We start from the raw sequence: 26,511 nt of genomic DNA, 5'->3' as shown, positions 1-26,511 counted from the left end.
CTTTTTCTAACTCAATATCAAGCCTCACTTATTGTGTTTACTTCTTTATTATAATTTAATAATGTCTGACTTTTGTATCCGTCAGTTAGGGGGAGAGTAGGAGCTCAGAAAACTGAAATCTGTATTGTTTCATCGTTTTTTCCTCCTAATTTTGTATTCTTTTCTAAACCACACTGTTATTTACTCAACAGTAAGACACAATTATCCTTGTGTTTATTTATTTGTTGGATTGTATAATGTCGGACTTTTGGAGTCCGTAAGGACCGAGGGTCGGAGCAGCTCATTCGAACACAGGAAGCTGTATTTTCAAAATAAGAGTTCATTTTAATATTTTGTTTGATAATATTATTTTTATTAACTAGACCACTGGGTCATGTTAAGACCATTTTTATGTCGGTTTGGTGTTACAAATATAAAAACTGTATATGTGTGGATGACAAAATACATCCATCATAAACTAAACTGGAAACAGCAGTATATTTGCTGAGTGCTTTAATCGCCTAGCGGTTAAAGCACGTTATGTCATTTTTTTGTTGATACGTTATATTTGATGAAAACATAAAAATATTAAGAGTACATTCTTTCATAGGGGGAAAGTAGAAGGTCAATGATAGAAATATAGAATATGAAATATCAATAAGATACTGTAAGTGATCTGTACAATAAAACCGTTTAGTGCCGGATGTCCAAAGATATTAATATGAGGATGTGCAAAACAGACAAACTAATTAGGCTTTATTTAAACATTAAATAATACTTTAGGTTAAGGTCTCATTTTGATTAAGACAAAAGCTTTGGGGGTATCTACAGATAAATATTAAGCCTGACAAAGTACTTAACGTCTAATATATTGCTTTCCTGCAATGTTAACTATGTTGAAGCACTTATTTTAACTGATATTATACACATTAATTATACTCTTATGTAGATAGAATAAGAAATGTGCAGAATATGACAGTTTAATGGTGGAGGTATACACACATATTGATAGATGTCTTGTAATGCACTGTTGAGGAACCTGTGACCCAAGTTTTTCATTCATTGCATAACTACACCGTAGTTGTGTATATGATATGTCAATAAACCTTAGAAAATCTTCAAATCTTGAAAGGGATGTGCAAAATAGCAATTATATACAGTCTTTAATGAACTAGTGGTAGAGAATAACGAGTAATTAATGTACTTTATTACTCGTTTCCATTCATGTCAATTGCAGATAAATGTTTAGTCTTCTCAAGCACCAACTATCAAATATCTCTCCTGATTGTTGGCACTTGACAATCACCTTCCCTGAATTTTACCCAGGTGTAACTAAAGTCTGATTTAAGGGTTGTTTATATTTCACATCATTAATCAGAATTTGCAAAGTAAATTAAATAAATGTAGTGGAGTAAAAATACCAGGTTAACCTCTGAATTGTAGTGGAGTAGAATACGCAGACTGAAGAGAGTGGGTTGGGAAGCCAGTGAAGGGAGCGGAGGAGCGGCGCGGTGTGGGAGAATTTAGGAACGTTGAAGACCAGACGAGCCGCTGCATTCTGGATGAGCTGCAGAGGTCGGATGGCACATGCAGGTAGACCAGCCAGGAGGGAGTTGCAGTAGTCTAGGCGTGAGATGACGAGAGTCTGGACCAGAACCTGCGCTGATTTCTGGGTCAGCTGGGGACGTATCCTCCTGATGTTGTAAAAAGTGTATCTGCAGCAGCGGGTTGTAGCAGCGATGTTTGCAGTGAAGGACAGTTTGTTATCTAGGGTCACACCCAGATTCCTTGCAGTCTGAGTCGGGGAAACAACAGAGGGGCCGATGTTGATTGTTAGGTCAAGAGTGGGACAATCTTTTCCCGGAAGAAAAAATATTTCAGTCTTGTCAAGGTTGAGCTTGAGGTGGCGATTAGACATCCACTGAGAGATGTCTGCTAGACAAGCAGAGATGCGTGCGACGACCTGGGTTTCAGAACGGGGAAGGACAGAATTAGTTGAGTGTCGTCAGCGCAGCAACGGTGTGAAAAACCATGCGTGCTAATAACAGATCCGAGCGAGTTTGTGTACAGAGAGAAGAGGAGGGGACCGAGGACAGAGCCCTGAGGGACCCCTTTAGATAATTGACATCCCCTTCTTGTACACAACGTCAGTGTTGATCTTCCACTTCAGTCCGTTGTCTCAGTGCAGTCCCAGGTACTTACTCTGTTTACTGGATTATTCACACGCTTTTTAAAGACCTTTTTTGAGTTTGACAGTTCCTGTGGACTTGAACATTTCTCCAGTTATTGTAGTTTGTGCTACTGTTGGGGAAAGAGTTATTTCAAAGGACTTTTTTATTTGAAGTTGGGACTTTTGGTCTTTGGGAGTCACTCCAGTTAGACAGAAGTGAACACTGTTCAAAAGGAAGCTGAGCACCCATGAGTTTAGTGTGGCTTTTATAGATTTAGATTCACAATGTTCCTGTGTGTATGAGTTCATTCTCTTTATATTCTCTTGAGAAGTATTTCAGAATGCTTTACTTGAAAAATAAGAAAGTTACACGCTTAATGGAGAGGACGGACATTTCATTTGTGTGTGTGTGTGTGTGTGTGTGTGTGTGTGTGTGTGTGTGTGTGTGTGTGTGTGTGTGTGTGTGTGTGTGTGTGTGTGTGTGTGTGTGTGTGTGTGTGTGTGTGTGTGTGTGTGTGTGTGTCCTCAGTGAAGTGTAGCTTCCAGCTGCAGCATTCAGCTCAGTTCCTGTTCTGTCTGACTGAGGGAGGTTTTTGTACGACGCTTTTTCACTGTGTGAACACATACTGACTGTTGGGGTAATGGAAACTCTGACAGTAGTAAACTGCTGCGTCGTCAGTCTGGACTCCACTGATGGTCAGAGTGAAGTCAGAGTTTGATCCACTGCCTGTAAAACGCTCTGAAATCCCTGATACTCGAGTGCTAGTAGAGTGCATAAGCAGTTTAGGAGTTCCTCCATCTTTCTGTTGGTACCAGGATAAATATATCCCACCATGAACATGGGAACTGGTCTTACATGTGATGGAGATGGAGCGTCCCGCAGCAGAGCTCACTGCTCCAGACTGAGTCACTGTGACCTGGCCTCTGGACTCTGAGGATACAGAGACAAAGACAGAAAGCAGCGTCATGGTTTGGTCCGCTTCATTTCAGAGGGACGGATGTTCACAGAGGAGAGGAGTTTGATTCTCTGGACTTTACCTGTGAAGCAGCAGCAGAGGAGAGTCCAGATGAGGACGCAGATCAAAGTCATGTTCTTGATGAGGAGGATTCCTGTGGCTTCTGTTGTCATGAAGGACAGCTGTCAGTCATCCAGTGCTCAACTCTCAGGACTATAAAGTGTCCCAGAGCACTGGAGCATGGTGCTGCTGATGCAAAGTGTCTCTCTATGGAAATGCTCTGACTGACTCCAACAGGGACCTGGATTACTCTGATGATGCTGTTTATCAATGGATCCATCTCTCTGTCAGAGGATGGATCAGGAATGGCTCAGCGCTCACTTGTATGAGGCTTTAAGTTCAACGGACACATTTTCTTGTAGTTCATTTTAGTAAAAAGCTCAAATTCATAACTCCAAATAATCAATACCACCTGGGAAAAACAAAATGGAGATTTATCATTGATCCTGATGGAAAAGCAAACATGTATTTATGGAAGTGATGCACATTCAGAAGTATAACATGTATAGCTTTTATTATACGTTTATTGTTTAATTTAAATAATCAATTACTTTGATATTTAAAAGTTGATAAAATCATGAAACTCAACATATTTTCTGAAGAATTCGTTTTTCAAAAGAAGAATCTTCATTTTAAACTGAAGGGATGAGTAGATATTTGTTTTAAATGTTTAAAAGGTTCAATAGAGAAACAGTAGATACTTTTCCATCGTGTGTGAATCTGTTTCAAACATTGGAAGCAGTAATTATATAAAGTGGGTAAACTGAGGATGTGTTTGGTGAGTTTGTTTGTGTCAAAGTCAGAGAGCCGTGTCTCTCTACAGTGAGAGGTTTTTGTACGGCGGCTCAATGACTTTGTATCACTGTGGTACACGTTCGGTGGAGGAACCAGACTGGATGTTGGAAGTAAGTCAAATGTTAATTCATAAGAGCCATTTCTCTTTTGTTGTACTTATTATTCAGCGTACGGAGAAATAGTTACCTCTCCATGTCATTGTATACATACTTATCAAATATTCTGAACCAAGAGGCTAACTTTACTCCAGCAAAAGACGTTTAAATGTTTTTATGAAACATTGAACACAGAATAATTCATTATTTCCACCTTTAATGGTGAAGTAGCTTCTGGAGGGCTGGTAGGTTTAGTTCAGTGAGTCAAAGTCAGAGAGCCGTGTCTCTCTACAGTGAGAGCTTTTTGTACGGCGGCTCAATGACTTTGTATCACTGTGGTGGACTTTTGGTGGAGGAACCAGACTGGATGTTGGAAGTAAGTTTCTGCACAAAAACTAAATATGATGTTAAGAGACGTTTTAAATTCTGTGTTAGAGTGTTTGAGAGATAGATTTATATTATTTTAATTGTAATGTTTAGATAGTATTAGTATTCATGTCTTTATTTCTCTTCATCATTGAGACCAAGTCGGAGCAGCTTTTCTTGAAATGTCTTTATACATTCCCAACATGCTGTCATTCAAACAGCTTCAAATGTGAAATGATGAAACTGCTAATTTGTCATGAACTTATTTTGAACTGTCTATCTCGGTTCTCCTCTCTGTTCTCAAATAAATTACGGATACAGTTTTTAAATACAGTTGAACGGAGTAAAGATAACGATGGATATTAAATAGTGTTGAATTCTTTAAGACATTATTTTATAGTTTGTAAAACTGGGTAGTGATTGAGATTCACATCAAGCACAGTTGATTGCTCCGTTTCCTGTATTTGTTCATTTATCCACTAAATAATTTAATAATGTTTGTAGAGTTCAGGTTTTGGATGATTTTGATAACTACTACTTAAAATGTGTCCTAATGTTGTGCTTTATTTCTATTGTAGTGTGACATATTTCAGGTGACTCTGTGTGAAGTGTCTCTGTGCTGATTTGCATGAGAGGCTTCTTAAAGGGAAGTGAAACAATGTGTGAGTGAGAGACTGATGGAGCAGAACCAACATCTGACAGAAACTCCTTAAAGGAGAAACGCTCTCACAGTAAAGGTGTCCCAGTGTCTGCTGCTTGATTGACAGCTGTGCGCTCCCTGTCCTCTAATCTGATTGGTGTCTCCTAGGTGATGTCCGTCCCACCCTGACGGTGCTGCCCCCCTCCACAGAAGAGCTGCAGCAGGGGATGGCCACCCTCATGTGCCTGGCCAACAAGGGCTTCCCCTCAGACTGGAGTCTGGCCTGGAAGGTGGCCGGCAGCAGCAGCAGCAGCAGCTGGGAGGAGAGCAGGAGCCCCGGGGTGCTGGAGGAGGACGCCCACTACAGCTGGAGCAGCACCCTGAGGCTCTCTGCAGACCAGTGGAGGAAGGTGGTCTCTGTGACCTGTGAGGCCACCCAGGGCTCCCAGACTCCGCTCTCAGAGACACTGAGGAGAGACCAGTGTTCCCAGTCCTGAGCTGACTCACTGGGACTCTGCTTTCTCTCTCACACTGCTCTCAGTCTGCTCTCTGGCTCTCAGGACATGTTTCAACATCAACCTGTTTCTGCTTGTGTCGATGGTTTCAACATTTTAAAACAATAAAGATGAATGTGTGTATTATAAAATGTGTTTGGATTCCCTTTCTCTGAGATATTATATATGAAAGGAACCTTATTCACATTCATTCACAAAAGTCACAACATTAACAAATCAATATTTCACATATTACTTTTTAATGGTCTTAAGGTTTTGGATATACTTCTGGATTCCTCCTAGTTTTATTTTTGTTAATCAAAATTGACACCAATCAGAATATTCTAAACATTTCAATGGTAAACCACACAGCTCTCTTATCACTGATGTTAAAGTAAATGTTCATTTGTTATTAAACTTTAACTTGAATATATTCTAAACATCTGATAAAGAAAATGTGAATTAGAATAAGAAATCCAGGATGAGAAATCAAAAGCAGGATATCCTCATCATCAAGTTATTGAACATGAATCTGAATTGAGATTGACCTTAAATATGATTTAATGCACACAGTGCAACTCCACCAAAGAAAGTGAGCGTACTACAGTCTCTGTCTCCTGCTGCTTTTTCGCAGAATATAAACATTGTGATTTTTGGGTTGCAGTGGAATTGTCCAAAACTCAGCTCCTATCGTCTTTTCCTAACCACTACTCCATGACCTCTGAGGGAACCGTCACCGAGTTCATGAAGAGTGGTTTTATGGTGTTGTTTTATGCTTTATGAACCTGGACCACAGTGACAAATATATTATTCATTAGGTTGGAATTGAAATATAAACGTAAATTGAAACTTATGATTGCTCACACATTAATCCACATGAATCCCATTACGTATGATTGTATGAAAACACATTGTAAAATAAATACAATTGTATATATCGTGAAAAAATCACATCATTGTGTAAATAAATCAAATACAGCTAATACAACACACATGAATACAAATATTTCTAATTTGTTGTTGCATGCGTAAAGAGAAGGTACAAATATAAATGCATTTTGTTTTCATTGACATGTTTTCTTTTCCCCCGAGTGGAGCAGGCTGGCTCTGTGAGAAAGATCCATGTTTATAGTTTCAGCTTCAGAAGATAACGTCTTTTTACATGTCGATGCAACACATTCTCACTCCCAACTCGGCCTATGTTGACGTTGTGTCAGGGTCCCTGTCGTCACTTTCCAACGCAAGGGGGGCCTTTAGCGTGGAGTTTCAACTATCAGGGAGTCCCATTGACTTGCATAGAGCTCCCTGAACGCTGGTAATAGACGAGTTGGGATCGCGGAGAAATGCTCTCCACAGATCCATTCTCACAGCGTTTATCAACCTTTTTCTAACTCAATATCGAGCCATACTTATTGTGTTTACTTCTTTATTTTAATTTAATAATGTCTGACTTTTGTATCCGTCAGTTAGGGGGAGAGTAGGAGCTCAGAAAACTGAACTCTGTATTGTTACATCGTTTTTTCCTCCTAATTTTGTATTCTTTTCTAAACACTGTTATTTACTCAACAGTAAGACACAATTATCCTTGTGTTTATTTATTTGTTTGATTGTATAATGTCGGACTTTTGGAGTCCGTCAGGACCGAGGGTCGGAGCAGCTCATTCGAACACAGGAAGCTGTATTTTCAAAATAAGAGTTCATTTCAATATTATGTTTGATAATATTATTTTTATTAACTAGACCACTGGGTCATGTTAAGACCATTTTTATGTCGGTTTGGTGTTACAAATATAAAAACTGTATATGTGTCGATAACAAAATACATCCATCATAAACTAAACTGGAAACAGCAGTATATTTGCTGAGTGCTTTAATCGCTTAGCGGTTAAAGCACGTTATTTAATTTTTTTATTGATACGTTATATTTGATGAAAACATAAAAATATTAAGAGTACATTCTTTCATAGGGGGAAAGTAGAAGGTCAATGAAAGAAATATAGAATACTAAACATCAGTAAGATACTATAAGTGATCTCTACAATAAAACAGTTTAGTGCTGGATGTCCAAAGATATTAATATGAGGATGTGCAAAACAGACAAACTAATTAACCTTTATTCAAATATTAAAGAATACTTTAGATTAAGGTCTTCTTTTGATTAAGAAAAAAGCTTTGGGGGTATCCACAGATAAATATTAAGCCTGACAAAGTACTTAACGTCTAATATATTGCTTTCCTGCAATGTTAACTATGTTGAAGCACTTATTTTAACTGATATTATACACATTAATTATACTCTTAGGTAGGTAGCATAAGAAATGTGCAGAATTTGACAGTTTAATGGTGGAGATATTCACACATATTGATAGATGTCTTGTAATGCGCTGTTGAGGAACCTGTGACCCAGGTTTTTAATTCATTGCATAACTACACCGTAGTTGTGTATATGATATGTCAATAAACCTTAGAAAATCTTGAAATCTTGAAAGGGATGTGCAAAATAGCAATTATATACAGCCTTTAATTCACTATTAGTAGAGAATAACGAGTAATGAATATACTTTAGAGAGTTCTGCAGATAGTCTTAGTCTTCTCAAGCACCAACTATCAAATATCTCTCCTGATTGTTGGCACTTGACAATCACCTTTCCCTGAATTTTACTCAGGTGTAACTAAAGTCTGCTTTAAGGGTTGTTTATATTTCACATCATTAATCAGAATCTGCAACGTAACTCAAATAAATGTATTGGAGTAAAAATACCAGGTTAACCTCTGAATTGTAGTCGGGTAGAATTACAAAGTAACAATGAGCTGTCATGTGGGTATATATTAATGCTGCCCATTATGGACACAAGCAATTTCGAGTCCAGTTTTGGATAGTCTGCCGTGGTTTCGTTCGATTTCAAAGAGCTGTTTGACGCTTGGCGTAACCTTGGTGCACTGTCACTCCAACATCCAATCCCAGAGCTTGAAGATTAATCATGGGGTTTGTCAAGCAACGGGACTGTAGTCCCAAACGATAGCTGGGGATTATGGGTAGTATAGTGTCTTCAGCCATCCTAAACTCTGAAATGTTTTTCGGATTTCATATCGAATTAACGCCATATCCCAACGTGCATAGCCGCTAAAACATCCAATTACCGAGCTTCAAGCTGAGGATCTTGGGTAATCAGTTCAGTGGCTGTGTATCGCAATGATGCTCGAAATGTCCCTTTTAGGTCTACGTCTGTTTCCGGTGACTTTATTTTTGAAATTCAGTTCCTGTGGAACGGCTAAAAAGCCCAAGATTAAAGAATTAAACGAATACATAAAAACAAGGATAATTGTGTTATTGTTGAGTAAATAACAGTGTGTTGTTTTGAAAAGAATAACAAATTAGAAGGAAAAAAATATTTTTAAAAATACAGATTTCAGTATTCTGAGGCTCTGAGCCCCATTTCTTTTCCTAACGGTCGGCAAAATAAATGAGACATTTTACGATTTAAAATAAAAACAATAATCGTGGCTCGTTATTGAGTAAGAACATGTTTTTATGAACCACACAGATTACGGACATCTGCATATCTATTGCACGCATTTCCAATGTGTAAAGTCTAGTCATGTGTACGCAGACTGAAGAGAGTGGGTTGGGAAGCCAGTGAAGGGAGCGGAGGAGCGGTGTGGTGTGGGAGAATTTAGGAAGTTTGAAGACCAGACGAGCCGCTGCATTCTGGATGAGCTGCAGAGGTCGGATGGCACATGCAGGTAGACCAGCCAGGAGGGAGTTGCAGTAGTCTAGGCGTGAGATGACGAGAGCCTGGACCAGAAGCTGCGTTGCTTTCTGGGTCAGCTGGGGACGTATCCTCCTGATGTTGTAAAGAGTGTATCTGCAGCAGCGGGTTGTAGCAGAGATGTTTGCAGTGAAGGACAGTTTGTTATCTAGGGTCACACCCAGATTCCTTGCAGTCTGAGTCGGGGAAACAACAGAGGGGCCGATGTTGATTGTTAGGTCAAGAGTGGGACAATCTTTTCCCGGAAGAAAAAATATTTCAGTCTTGTCAAGGTTGAGCTTGAGGTGGCGAGCAGACATCCACTGAGAGATGTCTGCTCGACAAGCAGAGATGCGTGCGACGATCTGGGTTTCAGAACGGGGAAAAGACCAAATTAATTGAGTGTCGTCAGCGTAGCAACGGTGTGAAAAACCATGCGTGCTAATAACAGATCCGAGCGAGTTTGTGTACAGAGAGAAGAGGAGGGGACCGAGGACAGAGCCCTGAGGGACCCCTGTAGATAATTGACATTCCCTTCTTGTACACAACGTCAGTGTTGATCTTCCACTTCAGTCCGTTGTCTCAGTGCAGTCCCAGGTACTTACTCTGTTTACTGGATTATTCACACGCTTTTTAAAGACCTTTTTTGAGTTTGACAGTTCCTGTGGACTTGAACATTTCTCCAGTTATTGTAGTTTTTGCTACTGTTGGGGAAAGAATTATTTCAAAGGACTTTTTTATTTGAAGTTGGGACTTTTGGTCTTTGGGAGTCACTCCAGTTAGACAGAAGGGAACACTGTTCAAAATGAGGCTGAGCACCCATGAGTTTAGTGTGGCTTTTATAGATTTAGATTTACAATGTTCCTGAGTGTATGAGTTCATTCTCTTTATATTCTCTTGAGAAGTATTTCAGAATGCTTTACTTGAAAATGAAGAAAGTTACACGCTTAATGGAGAGGACGGACATTTCATGTGTGTGTGTGTGTGTGTGTGTGTGTGTGTGTGTGTGTGTGTGTGTGTGTGTGTGTGTGTGTGTGTGTGTGTGTGTGTGTGTGTGTGTGTGTGTGTGTGTGTGTGTGTGTGTGTGTGTGTTGTGTGTTTGTGTGTTTGAGTGTGTGTGTGTGTGTGTGTGTGTGTGTGTGTGTGTGTGTGTGTGTGTGTGTGTGTGTGTGTGTGTGTGTGTGTGTGTGTGTGTGTCCTCAGTGAAGTGTAGCTTCCAGCTGCAGCATTCAGCTCAGTTCCTGTTCTGTCTGACTGAGGGAGGTTTTTGTACGACGCTTTTTCACTGTGTGAACACATACTGACTGTTGAGGTAATGGAAACTCTGACAGTAGTAAACTGATGCGTCGTCAGTCTGGACTCCACTGATGGTCAGAGTGAAGTCAGAGTTTGATCCACTGCCTGTAAAACGCTCTGAAATCCCTGATGCTCGAGTGTTAGTATAATAAATGAGCAGTTTAGGAGTTCCTCCATCTTTCTGTTGGTACCAGGCAAAATAGTTCACATGCTCAACCTTCGGACTGGTCTTACATGTGATGGAGACGGAGCGTCCCGCAGCAGAGCTCACTGCTCCAGACTGAGTCACTGTGACCTGGCCTCTGGACTCTGAGGATACCGAGACAAAGACAGAAAGCAGCATCATGGTTTTGTCCGCTTCATTTCAGAGGGACGGATGTTCACAGAGGAGAGGAGTTTGATTCTCTGGACTTTACCTGTGAAGCAGCAGCAGAGGAGAGTCCAGATGAGGACGCAGATCAAAGTCATGTTCTTGATGAGGAGGATTCCTGTGGCTTCTGTTGTCATGAAGGACAGCTGTCAGTCATCCAGTGCTCAACTCTCAGGACTATAAAGTGTCCCAGAGCACTGGAGCATGGTGCTGCTGATGCAAAGTGTCTCTCTATGGAAATGCTCTGACTGACTCCAACAGGGACCTGGATTACTCTGATGATGCTGTTTATCAATGGATCCATCTCTCTGTCAGAGGATGGATCAGGAATGGCTCAGCGCTCACTTGTATGAGGCTTTAAGTTCAACGGATACATTTTCTTGTAGTTCATTTTAGTAAAAAGCTCAAATTCATAACTCCAAATAATCAATACCACCTAGGAAAAACAAAATGGAGATTTATCATTGATCCTGATGGAAAAGCAAACATGTATTTATGGAAGTGATGCACATTCAGAAGTATAACATGTATAGCTTGTATTAGACGTTCATTGTTTCATTTAAGTAATCAATTACTTTGATGTTTAAAAGTTGATAAAATCATGAAACTCAACATATTTTCTGAACAATTCGTTTTTCAAATCAAGAATCTTCATTTTAAACTGAAGGGATGAGTAGATATTTGTTTTAAATGTTTAAAAGATTCAATAGAGAAACAGTAGATACTTTTCCATAGTGTGAGAATCTGTTTCAAACATTTGAAGCAGTAATTATATAAAGTGGGTAAACTGAGGATGTGTTTGGTGAGTTTGTTTGTGTCAAAGTCAGAGAGCCGTGTCTCTCTACAGTGAGAGGTTTTTGTACGGCGGCTCAATGACTTTGTATCACTGTGGTACACGTTCGGTGGAGGAACCAGACTGGATGTTGGAAGTAAGTCAAATGTTAATTCATAAGAGCCATTTCTCTTTTGTTGTACTTATTATTCAGCGTACGGAGAAATAGTTACCTCTCCATGTCATTGTATACATACTTATCAAATATTCTGAACCAAGAGGCTAACTTTACTCCAGCAAAAGACGTTTAAATGTTTTTATGAAACATTGAACACAGAATAATTCATTATTTCCACCTTTAATGGTGAAGTAGCTTCTGGAGGGCTGGTAGGTTTAGTTCAGTGAGTCAAAGTCAGAGAGCCGTGTCTCTCTACAGTGAGAGCTTTTTGTACGGCGGCTCAATGACTTTGTATCACTGTGGTGGACTTTTGGTGGAGGAACCAGACTGGATGTTGGAAGTAAGTTTCTGCACAAAAACTAAATATGATGTTAAGAGACGTTTTAAATTCTGTGTTAGAGTGTTTGAGAGATAGATTTATATTATTTTAATTGTAATGTTTAGATAGTATTAGTATTCATGTCTTTATTTCTCTTCATCATTGAGACCAAGTCGGAGCAGCTTTTCTTGAAATGTCTTTATACATTCCCAACATGCTGTCATTCAAACAGCTTCAAATGTGAAATGATGAAACTGCTCATTTTTCATTAACTTATTTTGAACTGTCTATCTCGGTTCTCCTCTCTGTTCTCAAATAAATTATGGATACAGTTTTTAAATACAGTTGAACGGAGTAAAGATAACGATGGATATTAAATAGTGTTGAATTCTTTAAGACATTATTTTATAGTTTGTAAAACTGGGTAGTGATTGAGATTCACATCAAGCACAGTTGATTGCTCCGTTTCCTGTATTTGTTCATTTATCCACTAAATAATTTAATAATGTTTGTAGAGTTCAGGTTTTGGATGATTTTGATAACTACTATTTAAAATGTGTCCTAATGTTGTACTTTATTTCTATTGTAGTCTGACATATTTCAGGTGACTCTGTGTGAAGTGTCTCTGTGCTGATTTGCATGAGAGGCTTCTTAAAGGGAAGTGAAACAATGTGTGAGTGAGAGACTGATGGAGCAGAACCAACATCTGACAGAAACTCCTTAAAGGAGAAACGCTCTCACAGTAAAGGTGTCCCAGTTTCTGCTGCTTGATTGACAGCTCCCTGTCCTCTAATCTGATTGGTGTCTCCTAGGTGATGTCCGTCCCACCCTGACGGTGCTGCCCCCCTCCACAGAAGAGCTGCAGCAGGGGAAGGCCACGCTCATGTGCCTGGCCAACAAGGGCTTCCCCTCAGACTGGAGTCTGGCCTGGAAGGTGGCCGGCAGCAGCAGCAGCAGCAGCTGGGAGGAGAGCAGGAGCCCCGGGGTGCTGGAGGAGGACGCCCACTACAGCTGGAGCAGCACCCTGAGGCTCTCTGCAGACCAGTGGAGGAAGGTGGTCTCTGTGACCTGTGAGGCCACCCAGGGCTCCCAGACTCCGCTCTCAGAGACACTGAGGAGAGAGCAGTGTTCCCAGTCCTGAGCTGACTCACTGGGACTCTGCTTTCTCTCTCACACTGCTCTCAGTCTGCTCTCTGGCTCTCAGGACATGTTTCAACATCAACCTGTTTCTGCTTGTGTCGATGGTTTCAACATTTTAAAACAATAAAGATGAATGTGTGTATTATAAAATGTGTTTGGATTCCCTTTCTCTGAGATATTATATATGAAAGGAACCTTATTCACATTCATTCACAAAAGTCACAACATTAACAAGTCAATATTTCACATATTACTTTTTAATGTTCTTAAGGTTTTGGATATACTTCTGGATTCCTCCTAGTTTTATTTTTGTTAATTAAGATTTGTGACAATCCAAATTTTCTAAACATTTCAATGGTAAACCACACAGCTCTCTTATCACTAATGTTAAAGTAAATGTTCATTTGTTATTAAACTTTAACTTGAATATATTCTGAACATCTGATAAAGAAAATGTGAATTAGAATAAGAAATCCAGGATGAGAAATCAAAAGCAGGATATCCTCATCATCAAGTTATTTAACATGAATCTGAATTGAGATTGACCTTAAATATGATTTAATGCACACAGTCCAACTCCACCAAAGAAAGTGAGCATACTACAGTCTCTGTCTCCTGCTGCTTTTTAGCAGAATATAAACATTGTGATTTTTGGGTTGCAGTGGAATTGTCCAAAACTCAGCTCCTATCGTCTTTTCCTAACCACTACTCCATGACCTCTGAGGGAACCGTCACCGAGTTCATGAAGAGTGGTTTTATGGTGTTGTTTTATGCTTTATGAACCTGGACCACAGTGACAAATATATTATTCATTAGGTTGGAATTGAAATATAAACGTAAATTGAAACTTATCATTGCTCACACATGAATCCACATGAATCCCATTACGTATGATTGTATGAAAACACATTGTAAAATAAATACAATTGTATTTATCGTGAGAAAATCACATCATTGTGTAAATAAATCAAATACAGCTAATACAACACACATGAATACAAATATTTCTAATTTGTTGTTGCATGCGTAAAGAGAAGGTACAAATATAAATGCATTTTGTTTTCATTGACATGTTTTCTTTTCCCCCGAGTGGAGCAGGCCGGCTCTGTGAGAAAGATCCATGTTTATAGTTTCAGCTTCAGAAGATAATGTCTTTTTACATGTCGATGCAACACATTCTCACTCCCAACTCGGCCTATGTTGACGTTATGTCAGGGTCCCTGTCGTCACTTTCCAACACAAGGGGGGGCCCTTTAGCGTGGAGTTTCAACTATCAGGGAGTCCCATTGACTTGCATAGAGCTCCCTGAACGCTGGTAATAGACGAGTTGGGATCGCGGAGAAATGCTCTCCACAGATCCATTCTCACAGCGTTTATCAACCTTTTTCTAACTCAATATCAAGCCACACTTATTGTGTTTACTTCTTTATTATAATTGAATAATGTCTGACTTTTGTATCCGTCAGTTAGGGGGAGGATCCCTCCTCCCTCAGTAATTACCGCCCCATCTCCAACCTCCCCTTTTTCTCTAAAACAATAGAACGCATCATCTCCAAACAACTCCACCGCCATCTCCAAAAAAATGACCTTTTTGAACCCCTTCAGTCTGGTTTTCGTCCTCACCACAGCACAGAAACGGCACTCATCAAAGTCCTCAATTCCCTCCTCACCTCTGCTGACACCAGTTCCCTCAACATCCTCATCCTCCTTGACCTGAGTGCAGCCTTCGATACCGTGAGCCACACCATCCTGCTTACCCGACTCCGGGATATCGGTATCGAAGGTACTGCACTCAGGTGGCTCCAGTCCTACCTCTCCGACAGATCCCACTTCATCTCCCTCAACAACCACTCCTCTGCCACAGCTTCAGTCACCCAAGGTGTTCCCCAAGGTTCAGTACTCGGCCCCCTCCTCTTCATCATCTACATCCTCCCCCTTGGTCAGATTCTCCGCCATCACAACCTGGACTTTCACTGCTATGCTGACGACACACAGATCTACCTCAGCACCAAATCCCCCCACAACCCCCCTCTCACACACATCGAATCCTGTCTGACTGCAATAAAATCCTGGATGCAACACAACTTCCTCAAACTCAACAGCAATAAAACTGAACTCCTCCTCATCGGCTCCAAATCCACCCTCAGCAAAACCCCCAACCTGACACTCACCATCGATGGCACCCCTGTTTCCCCCTCCACCCAGGCACGCAACCTTGGCGTGATATTCGACCCCACCCTCTCCCTCGACCCCCACATCCGCCAAGTTGTAAAAACCTCATTTTTCTACCTCCGCAATATCGCCAAACTCCGTCCCTCTCTCACCCGCCCCGCAGCTGAGCGACTCATTCACGCCTTCATCTCCTCCCGCCTTGACTATTGCAACTCACTCCTCTTCGGCATCAGCACAACATCCCTCAACAGACTCCAGCGTGTCCAGAACGCAGCCGCCAGACTCCTCAGCCACACCAAATCATGGCATCACATCACCCCGGTCCTCAAAGAACTCCACTGGCTTCCCGTCTCACACCGCATTCACTACAAACTCCTGGTCCTCACCTATAAAGCCCTCCACCATCTGCCCCCCCCCTACCTCACTGACCTCCTCATCCTCTAACAACCACCCCAGTCCCTCAGATCCACCTCAGCCGGTTTGCTCTCAATCCCCAAGGCCAAACTCTGGAGCTTCGGGGACAGAGCCTTCTCTGTGGCAGCCCCGAAGCTCTGGAACTCCCTCCCCCAAAACCTCCGTGAGTCTGATTCCCTCACCCTGTTCCAGTCCCATCTCAAAACCCACCTCTTCAACTCTGCTTATCCTTAAACCCGCCCCTCCCCCCTCTGAACCAACATCCTCCTGACTGCTTTTCTGTTTTTGTTTTGTTTTTTGTTTTTGTTTGTGTTTTTGTTCTTGTTTTGTTTGTCGACCTGACTCATAATGTAAAGCGTCTTTGGGTCTAGAAAAGCGCTAGATAAATCCCATTTATTATTATAATTATTAGAGTAGGAGCTCAGAAAACTGAACTCTGTATTGTTACTTCGTTTTTTCCTTCTAATTTTGTATTCTTTTCTAAACCACACTGTTATTTACTCAACAGTAAGACACAATTATCCTTGTGTTTATTTATTTGTTTGATTGTATAATGTCGGACTTTTGGAGTCCGTCAGGACCGAGGGTCGGAGCAGCTCATTCGAACACAGGAAGCTGTATTTTCAAAATAAGAGTTCATTTCAATATTTTCTTTGATAATATTATTTTTATTAACTAGACCACTGGGTCATGTTAAGACTATTTTTATGTCGGTTTGGTGTTACAAATATAAAAACTGTATATGTGTGGATAACAAAATACATCCATCATAAACTAAACTGGAAACAGCAGTACATTTGCTGAGTGCTTTAATCGCTTAGCGGTTAAAGCACGTTATTTAATTTTTGTGTTGATACGTTATATTTGATGAAAACTTAAAATTTATTAAGAGTACATTCTTTCATAGGGGGAAAGTAGAAGGTCAATGATAGAAATATAGAATAGAAAATATCAATTAGATACTGTGAGTGATCTCTACAATAAAACAGTTTAGTGCCGGATGTCCAAAGATATTAATATGAGGATGTGCAAAACAGACAAACTAATTAGGCTTTATTCAAACATTAAAGAATACTTTAGATTAAGGTCTTCTTTTGATTAAGAAAAAAGCTTTGGGGGTATCCACAGATAAATATTAAGCCTGACAAAGTACTTAACGTCTAATATATTGCTTTCCTGTAATGTTAACTATGTTGAAGCACTTATTTTAACTGATATTATACATATGAATTATACTCTTATGTTTGTATATAGCATAAGAAATGTGCAGAATTTGACAGTTTAATGGTGGAGATATTCACACATATTGATAGATGTCTTGTAATGCACTGTTGAGGAACCTGTGACCCAAGTTTTTAATTCATTGCATACCTACACCGTAGTTGTGTATATGATATGTCAATAAACCTTTTAAAATCTTGAAATCTTGAAAGGGATGTGCAAAATAGCAATTATATACAGTCTTTAATGAACTATTAGTAGAGAATAACGAATAATGAGTATACTTTATAGAGATCTGCAGATAGTCTTAGTCTTCTCAAGCACCAACTATCAAATATCTCTCCTGATTGTTGGCACTTGACAATCACCTTCCCTGAATTTTACTCAGGTGTAACTAAAGTCTGCTTCAAGGGTTGTTTATATTTCACATAATTAATCAGAATGTGCAAAGTAACTCAAATAAATGTAGTGGAGTAAAAATACCAGGTTAACCTCTGAATTGTAGTGGAGTAGAATACGCAGACTGAAGAGAGTGGGTTGGGAAGCCAGGGAAGGGAGCGGAGGAGCGGTGTGGTGTGGGAGAATTTAGGAAGGTTGAAGACCAGACGAGCCGCTGCATTCTGGATGAGCTGCAGAGGTCGGATGGCACATGCAGGTAGACCAGCCAGGAGGGAGTTGCAGTAGTCTAGGCGTGAGAGGACGAGAGCCTGGACCAGAACCTGCGCTGATTTCTGGGTCAGCTGGGGACGTATCCTCCTGATGTTGTAAAGAGTGTATCTGCAGCAGCGGGTTGTAGCAGAGATGTTTGCAGTGAAGGACAGTTTGTTATCTAGTTTCACACCCAGATTCCTTGCAGTCTGAGTCGGGGAAAAAACAGAGGGGCCGATGTTGATTGTTAGGTCAAGAGTGGGACAATCTTTTCCCGGAAGAAAAAGTAGTTCAGTCTTGTCAAGGTTGAGCTTGTGGTGGCGAGCAGACATCCACTGAGAGATGTCTGCTAGACAAGCAGAGATGCGTGCAACGATCTGGGTTTCAGAACGGGGGGAAAGACCAAACTAACTGAGTGTCGTCAGCGTAGCAACGGTGTGAAAAACCACGCGGGCTAATAACAGATCCGAGCGAGTTTGTGTACAGAGAGAAGTGAAGGGAACCGATGACAGAGCCCTGTGGGACCCCTGTAGATAATTGACATCCCCTTCTTGTACACAATGTCGATGTTGATCTTCCACTTCAGTCCGTTGTCAAAGTGCAGTCCCAGGTACTTACTCTGTTTACTGGATTATTCACACGCTTTTAACCCTTAGATGCACGAGTGACTGGACCCTACATTCTTTCATGAGTGGGTCTAAAAGGACAAGAATAATATGTGTTTTTATGCCATTTTGGTCTTTTTAGTGAAGAAAAATCACTTGTATAATATTTATTATTATATTTTGGTTCACATTAGAAATATTTTATATTACATTTTTCAAAATTTATAATTTTATTTAAAAAAAATACATTTTGAAAAAAAACGTTTTTAACATATTGTCCCAAAGATCTCCGCTATTCTGAGACCCTCACAGTATTCCAGTCCCTTTTCAAAACTCATCTCTTCTCCTCTTGTCTACTCATAGCCCACCCCCCATCAATCCATGCCGGTTGATCAAGTTTGATAGTCCTACAGTATACCCCCCACCCTAACCTTCCCTTATATTGTAAAGCGATTTTGAGTCCTTGAAAAGCCCTATAAAAATAAAATGTATTATTATTATTATTATTATTATTATTATTATTATTATTATTATTATTATTATTGTTATTATTATTATTATACAGACAGGTTTCAGATATTGCTGTGTAAAATAATCTTCCTGAGAGGTGTCACTTTTGATGTAGTCTGTGTGGTCTACAGTGAATGTATTCCTGACAGCAACAGGTGATAAGAATCAAAGGTTCCCAGAGGATCCCATAGGAAATGCATGCAGGTCATTTTTGACCCACTTATGGAAGTTTAGGTAATAATACAAAAACTAGAATTTCTTAAAATGTCAATTTAAAATGTGAATGGCATGATATCCAAAACATGTTTTTTGAGGAATAGCTGGAATATGAAATGATAAAAAAATGTAATTACAAAGATACTTCAAGAAAACCACCTCACCGGGTCCAAAAAGACCCACTTATGCATCGAAGGGTTAAAATACCTTTTATGAGTTTGACAGTTCCTGTGGACTTGAACAGTTTAGTGTGGCTTTTATAGATTTAGATTTACAATGTTCCTGTGTGTATGAGTTCATTCTCTTTATATTCTCTTGAGAAGTATTTCAGAATGCTTTACTTGAAAAATAAGAAAGTTACACGCTTAATGGAGAGGACGGACATTTCATGTGTGTGTGTGTGTGTGTGTGTGTGTGTGTGTGTGTGTGTGTGTGTGTGTGTGTGTGTGTGTGTGTGTGTGTGTGTGTGTGTGTGTGTGTGTGTGTGTGTGTGTGTGTGTGTGTGTGTGTGTCCTCAGTGAAGTGTAGCTTCCAGCTGCAGCATTCAGCTCAGTTCCTGTTCTGTCTGACTGAGGGAGGTTTTTGTACGACGCTTTTTCACTGTGTGAACACATACTGACTGTTGATGACATGGAAACTCTGACAGTAGTAAACTGCTGCGTCATCAGTCTGGACTCCACTGATGGTCAGAGTGAAGTCAGAGTTTGATCCACTGCCTGTAAAACGCTCTGAAATCCCTGATACTCGAGTGTTAGTATAATAAATGAGCAGTTTAGGAGTTCCTCCATCTTTCTGTTGGTACCAGGCAAAATAGCTCGAACTTTCAACCTTCTGACTGGTCTTACATGTGATGGAGACGGAGGGTCCCGCAGCAGAGCTCACTGCTCCAGACTGAGTCACTGTGACCTGGCCTCTGGACTCTGAGGATACAGAGACAAAGACAGAAAGCAGCGTCATGGTTTGGTCCGCTTCATTTCAGAGGGACGGATGTTCACAGAGGAGAGGAGTTTGATTCTCTGGACTTTACCTGTGAAGCAGCAGCAGAGGAGAGTCCAGATGAGGACGCAGATCAAAGTCATGTTCTTGATGAGGAGGATTCCTGTGGCTTCTGTTGTCATGAAGGACAGCTGTCAGTCATCCAGTGCTCAACTCTCAGGACTATAAAGTGTCCCAGAGCACTGGAGCATGGTGCTGCTGATGCAAAGTGTCTCTCTATGGAAATGCTCTGACTGACTCCAACAGGAACCTGGATTACTCTGATGATGCTGTTTATCAATGGATCCATCTCTCTGTCAGAGGATGGATCAGGAATGGCTCAGCGCTCACTTGTATGAGGCTTTAAGTTCAACGGACACATTTTCTTGTTGTTCATTTTATCAAAAAGCTCAAATTCATAACTCCAATTAATCAATACCACCTGGGAAAAACAAAATGGAGATTTATCATTGATCCTGATGGAAAAGCAAACATGTATTTATGGAAGTGATGCACATTCAGAAGTATAACATGTATAGCTTGTATTAGACGTTTATTGTTTAATTTAAATAATCAATTACTTTGATGTTTAAAAGTTGATAAAATCATGAAACTCAACATATTTTGTGAACAATTCGTTTTTCAAAAGAAGAATCTTCATTTCAAACTGAAGGGATGAGTAGATATTTGTTTTAAATGTTTAAAAGGTTCAATAGAGAAACAGTAGATACTTTTCAATAGTGTGTGAATCTGTTTCAAACATTGGAAGCAGTAATTATATAAAGTGGGTAAACTGAGGATGTGTTTGGTGAGTTTGTTTGTGTCAAAGTCAGAGAGCCGTGTCTCTCTACAGTGAGAGGTTTTTGTACGGCGGCTCAATGACTTTGTATCACTGTGGTACACGTTCGGTGGAGGAACCAGACTGGATGTTGGAAGTAAGTCAAATGTTAATTCATAAGAGCCATTTCTCTTTTGTTGTACTTATTATTCAGCGTACGGAGAAATAGTTACCTCTCCATGTCATTGTATACATACTTATCAAATATTCTGAACCGAGAGGCTAACTTTACTCCAGCAAAAGACGTTTAAATGTTTTTATGAAACATTGAACACAGAATAATTCATTATTTCCACCTTTAATGGTGAAGTAGCTTCTGGAGGGCTGGTAGGTTTAGTTCAGTGAGTCAAAGTCAGAGAGCCGTGTCTCTCTACAGTGAGAGCTTTTTGTACGGCGGCTCAATGACTTTGTATCACTGTGGTGGACTTTTGGTGGAGGAACCAGACTGGATGTTGGAAGTAAGTTTCTGCACAAAAACTAAATATGATGTTAAGAGACGTTTTAAATTCTGTGTTAGAGTGTTTGAGAGATAGATTTATATTATTTTAATTGTAATGTTTAGATAGTATTAGTATTCATGTCTTTATTTCTCTTCATCATTGAGACCAAGTCGGAGCAGCTTTTCTTGAAATGTCTTTATACATTCCCAACATGCTGTCATTCAAACAGCTTCAAATGTGAAATGATGAAACTGCTAATTTTTCATTAACTTATTTTGAACTGTCTATCTCGGTTCTCCTCTCTGTTCTCAAATAAATCATGAATACAGTTTTTAAATACAGTTGAACGGAGTAAAGATAACGATGGATATTAAATAGTGTTGAATTCTTTAAGACATTATTTTATAGTTTGTAAAACTGGGTAGTGATTGAGATTCACATCAAGCACAGTTGATTGCTCCGTTTCCTGTATTTCTTCATTTATCCACTAAATAATTTAATAATGTTTGTAGAGTTCAGGTTTTGGATGATTTTGATAACTACTACTTAAAATGTGTCCTAATGTTGTGCTTTATTTCTATTGTAGTCTGACATATTTCAGGTGACTCTGTGTGAAGTGTCTCTCTGCTGATTTGCATGAGAGGCTTCTTAAAGGGAAGTGAAACAATGTGTGAGTGAGAGACTGATGGAGCAGAACCAACATCTGACAGAAAGTCCTTAAAGGAGAAACGCTCTCACAGTAAAGGTGTCCCAGTGTCTGCTGCTTAATTGACAGCTCCCTGTCCTCTAATCTGATTGGTGTCTCCTAGGTGATGTCCGTCCCACCCTGACGGTGCTGCCCCCCTCCACAGAAGAGCTGCAGCAGGGGCAGGCCACGCTCATGTGCCTGGCCAACAAGGGCTTCCCCTCAGACTGGAGTCTGGCCTGGAAGGTGGACGGCAGCAGCAGCAGCAGCAGCTGGGAGGAGAGCAGGAGCCCCGGGGTGCTGGAGGAGGACGCCCACTACAGCTGGAGCAGCACCCTGAGGCTCCCTGCAGACCAGTGGAGGAAGGTGGTCTCTGTGACCTGTGAGGCCACCCAGGGCTCCCAGACTCCGCTCTCAGAGACACTGAGGAGAGAGCAGTGTTCCCAGTCCTGAGCTGACTCACTGGGACTCTGCTTTCTCTCTCAAACTGCTCTCAGTCTGCTCTCTGGCTCTCAGGACATGTTTCAACATCAACCTGTTTCTGCTTGTGTCGATGGTTTCAACATTTTAAAACAATAAAGATGAATGTGTGTATTATAAAATGTGTTTGGATTTCCTTTCTCTGAGATATTATATATGAAAGGAACCTTATTCACATTCATTCACAAAAGTCACAACATTAACAAATCAATATTTCACATATTACTTTTTAATGGTCTTAAGGTTTTGGATATACTTCTGGATTCCTCCTAGTTTTATTTTTGTTAATCAAAATTGACACCAATCAGAATATTCTAAACATTTCAATGGTAAACCACACAGCTCTCTTATCCATGATGTTAAAGTAAATGTTCATTTGTTATTAAACTTTACCTTGAATATATTCTGAACATCTGATAAAAAAAATGTGAATTAGAATAAAAAATCCAGGATGAGAAATCAAAAGCAGGATATCCTCATCATCAAGTTATTTAACATGAATCTGAATTGAGATTGACCTTAAATATGATTTAATGCACACAGTCCAACTCCACCAAAGAAAGTGAGCGTACTACAGTCTCTGTCTCCTGCTGCTTTTTAGCAGAATATAAACATTGTGATTTTTGGGTTGCAGTGGTATTGTCCAAAAATCAGCTCCTATCGTCTTTTCCTAACCACTACTCCATGACCTCTGAGGGAACCGTCACCGAGTTCATGAAGAGTGGTTTTATGGTGTTGTTTTATGCTTTATGAACCTGGACCACAGTGACAAATATATTATTCATTAGGTTGGAATTGAAATATAAACGTATATTGAAACTTATCATTGCTCACACATTAATCCACAGGAATCCCATTACGTATGATTGTATGAAAACACATTGTAAAATTAATACAATTGTATTTATTGTGAAAAAATCACATAATTGTGTAAATAAATCAAATTCGTTTTCTCCTGGAGGCCAAGGGAAGCCAGGCTTCTCCCTGTTTTTTCGGATTGTAGTTATAATTTTAATAAATAAATAAAAACACTTCGTTTAGTTTCGGAAATTCTTTGTTGTGTGTTACTGCCGGCCCGTCTCTCCCCCATTCTCATTGAGTATTTTACAAAGAGTGAAACAGCGCCCCTCTAGATGTTATGGTGAAAAAGTAGATTGCACTCTCTGTTGCGAGAGGAGGCTAGCCGAAATGTGCTTCCCTTGGTGAAAAAAAATGGAGGGATTGACCAATCAGATGAGGCTCATGTCATGCCCCTGCCAACCTGTGATTGATCAGGGCCATGCCAAGGGAAGCCAGAGGCGGCTGGCTTCCCTTGCCTCACAATCCAATCAAATCGCATCAATTTAGTGGTGCAGTGACGCATCCCAAAAAGCGGAAGTAAGCTGCGCCTGGTTTCCCTCTACAAAATAGCAATGGGATTTCTCCATAGGATTTTGGAAAATAGCTCGAAAAAAGGTCAGTGGAAAACGAACCTGTTAGGTAAATGCTCGTTTTGTTCAGTCGGATAATATCCACATGTCTACCCTACTTTTATAATTTTCTAATCATAAATCTAATCGATAGAAGATAGATAGCGTCACTGCACCACTTACACCGCCGTTAGAAAGTAGCAAGCAACTGAAGCAAGTGCAATTATGGAGGGTGGAGCTTTGGAGTATTTAATCAAAAATAATTGGACTAAACTTCCGCTGCAGCAGCAGCAACAACAAATACAATCTGATGACAGGCCAATACCCAAACTGGAGCTGGAGCGAGGAACAAAGGAGCGAACCGGACGTAAAACGTTAAAGGTCTCCTGATTTAGTTTGTGAATGAATGCTTATTAGAGTTTCGGCTGGAGAGTGCGTGCGGACCTGTCGGTCAGATAACAGGCGTGTGTAAGTCTTGCATCTGTACGATACAAATGTGTGTAAAATGATACCGGGCGCTGTAATCACTCATCTGGTTACGTTATTACATTGACTCACCTTGCTGAGGGGGCCTCATCTTGCTGAGGGGGCCTCATCTTGCTGAGGGAGCCTCATCTTGCTGAGGGGGCCTCATCTTGCTGAGGAAGCCTCATCTTGCGGAAGGAGCCTCATCTTGCTGAGGGAGCCTCATCTTGCGGAGGGAGCCTCAACTGAGCCGATAATGCGGCGAACCTAGGCGCTTATGCGGCGCAATTGGCGCGGCGCGGTTTTGCCGCTGCGAGGCTCCTCTAGCACCCTCACTGCACCACTCTACACTTGCATAAACTTCACAGCGGGAGGAACTTGTCATAAAGTCCGCGAAAAAAAAGCCCACCCATTTAGAGGGAAGATATGAATGGTCAATTGTACTGTCACTTGACATTGCTCTCTCGTTGAGTTACCCTAGCTGGCCCTCTTTGAGTTCATAGCAGGACCACCAATCAGCTCCTCTCTTCACAGTAACTCGCAGACGAGCTTCTTTCATTTAACCCTTCACATTCCAACAGAAACTGAACAGGCAGATTCGAAGGATTTATTTCTTTGGAAATGTTATTTTAGATACAATTAAATCAAGTTATTTATGTAAAACTAATGAAAAATACAACTAAAAATATATTTTAAAAATATATATTTAAAAAAGATATATTTAAAAAAGATGTTGGGAATATCTTAGGCCCTCAGAGGCCCTGGATCAGGTCCTGGTAGATATGGAAGTCCAACAAAGTCTGGAGAAACACACAAAGGATATGTGTTGCATTAAAATAGCATTCATCACCAAACCTCCATCAAAGATCCAAACACCAAGAGTCTGTTGTAAAATGGTTTACATTCATAACTAGATGTTCACCACACAGATATATAACAGTTTGTATTGAATGACTTCCACAGGCTTGATACGATTAACTGAGATAGCACTAACACATATTTCAGACTTCCATACATCAGCCTTATTAACACCACCTAGCGTTCAAAGGCGAGTGAGGAAGAGGAGCTCCCCCTGGTGGATGAAGTTAAGCATCACAGTCAGTCAGGTTTCAGTTGATGTGTGTTTGCTCTGTCTTTCACAACACCTATGTATATACCTGAGAGGAGAAGAAGACAATAAAGCAACATGTTTTAATCAGTGTTGGCATGTTATCATTACACTGCTGTGTGTCTGCATCTAAACTGAAGCATCATATTTACATGTTAGTTTCTGGTCCTTGCTGTTTCACTGAGATCTCCACGTGTCAACAGGATAGACGTTTGCTGACGGAGGCTGCAGGTGGAGGCTGGAGGCTGGAGGCCTGTCATTGTAGGAAACCTGTGCTGGACCTTTACCTGCACTGGATTTATTGTGGTAGCCTGATTAACAACATTCATTTAGAAATATGCACCATGTGAGCACAATATTGAAAGACTAAAAGTCTAAAAAGCTCTTTCAGAAAGGTCAGGAAACAAACCCACCTGTTGGCCCTCATGTCAAGGAATACTGCATATGATCACTCTGATACTGAAACTAATTACATGAATGCATGACTTAAAGGGCCCATGTCATGGCCATTTCTACTGATCATAATTCCATTGTTGAGGTCTACTAAAATAGATTTATACTGTGCAATTTTCCAAACGCACATTGGTTCCTCATACAGCATCTCTGTAAAGTATGTGTATTCACCGGTATTCACTCTCTGTCCTAAACGGCTTGTTGGAGCTCCTGCCCCCCCTCCCTGTGAGCTCAGTGTGCTCTGATTGGTCGGACGTTGCGTGGCTCGTTGCTGCGATCTAATGCAAGGAGCGGACAGGCTTCCGGGTCGGCGATACAGCGAGAACAAGAAAAACTCATCCTGAGCACACAAACACTCACAGCCGAAGTAAAAACCATAAGTGTGGCTTGAATTTAAAATCCTTCTTCTCGCCTACAAAGCCCTTAATGGGCAGGCGCCATCTTACCTTAAATAACTCATTATACCCTACTGTCCTACTAGGGCATTGCGTTC

At 40.5% G+C, this 26,511-nt stretch overlaps 1 protein-coding gene and 3 gene segments (V, D, J or C); 3 read left to right on the top strand and 1 right to left on the bottom strand.

Annotated features, from left to right (window-relative positions):
• Positions 1-5,079: 5,079 nt before the first annotated feature.
• On the top strand, positions 5,080-5,558 carry LOC307041228 (Ig kappa-b4 chain C region-like). The segment is given in 2 exons: positions 5,080-5,083; positions 5,230-5,558.
• A 14,204-nt stretch (positions 5,559-19,762) lies between these two features.
• Positions 19,763-20,283, bottom strand: LOC307041227 (Ig kappa chain V region 3374-like). The segment is given in 2 exons: positions 20,193-20,283; positions 19,763-20,085 (listed from the first exon to the last, which is right to left on the bottom strand).
• Positions 20,284-22,084: 1,801 nt separating this feature from the next.
• LOC307041226 (Ig kappa-b4 chain C region-like) lies at positions 22,085-22,556 on the top strand. The segment is given in 2 exons: positions 22,085-22,088; positions 22,228-22,556.
• Positions 22,557-23,945: 1,389 nt separating this feature from the next.
• LOC307040124 (desmoglein-2.1-like) overlaps positions 23,946-26,511 on the top strand; it is a 44,134-nt gene continuing 41,568 nt past the window's right edge. The window contains exon 1 of the mRNA XM_079682694.1: positions 23,946-24,038. The gene's annotated coding sequence lies outside the window, so the exon portion shown is untranslated. The remainder of the gene's footprint in view (positions 24,039-26,511) is intronic.

Source organism: Notothenia rossii (genome assembly GCF_949606895.1).
Source record: "Notothenia rossii genome assembly, chromosome: 5".
NCBI classification, from domain to species: domain Eukaryota; kingdom Metazoa; phylum Chordata; class Actinopteri; order Perciformes; family Nototheniidae; genus Notothenia; species Notothenia rossii.
This window is presented reverse-complemented; position numbering and strand designations above follow the sequence as displayed.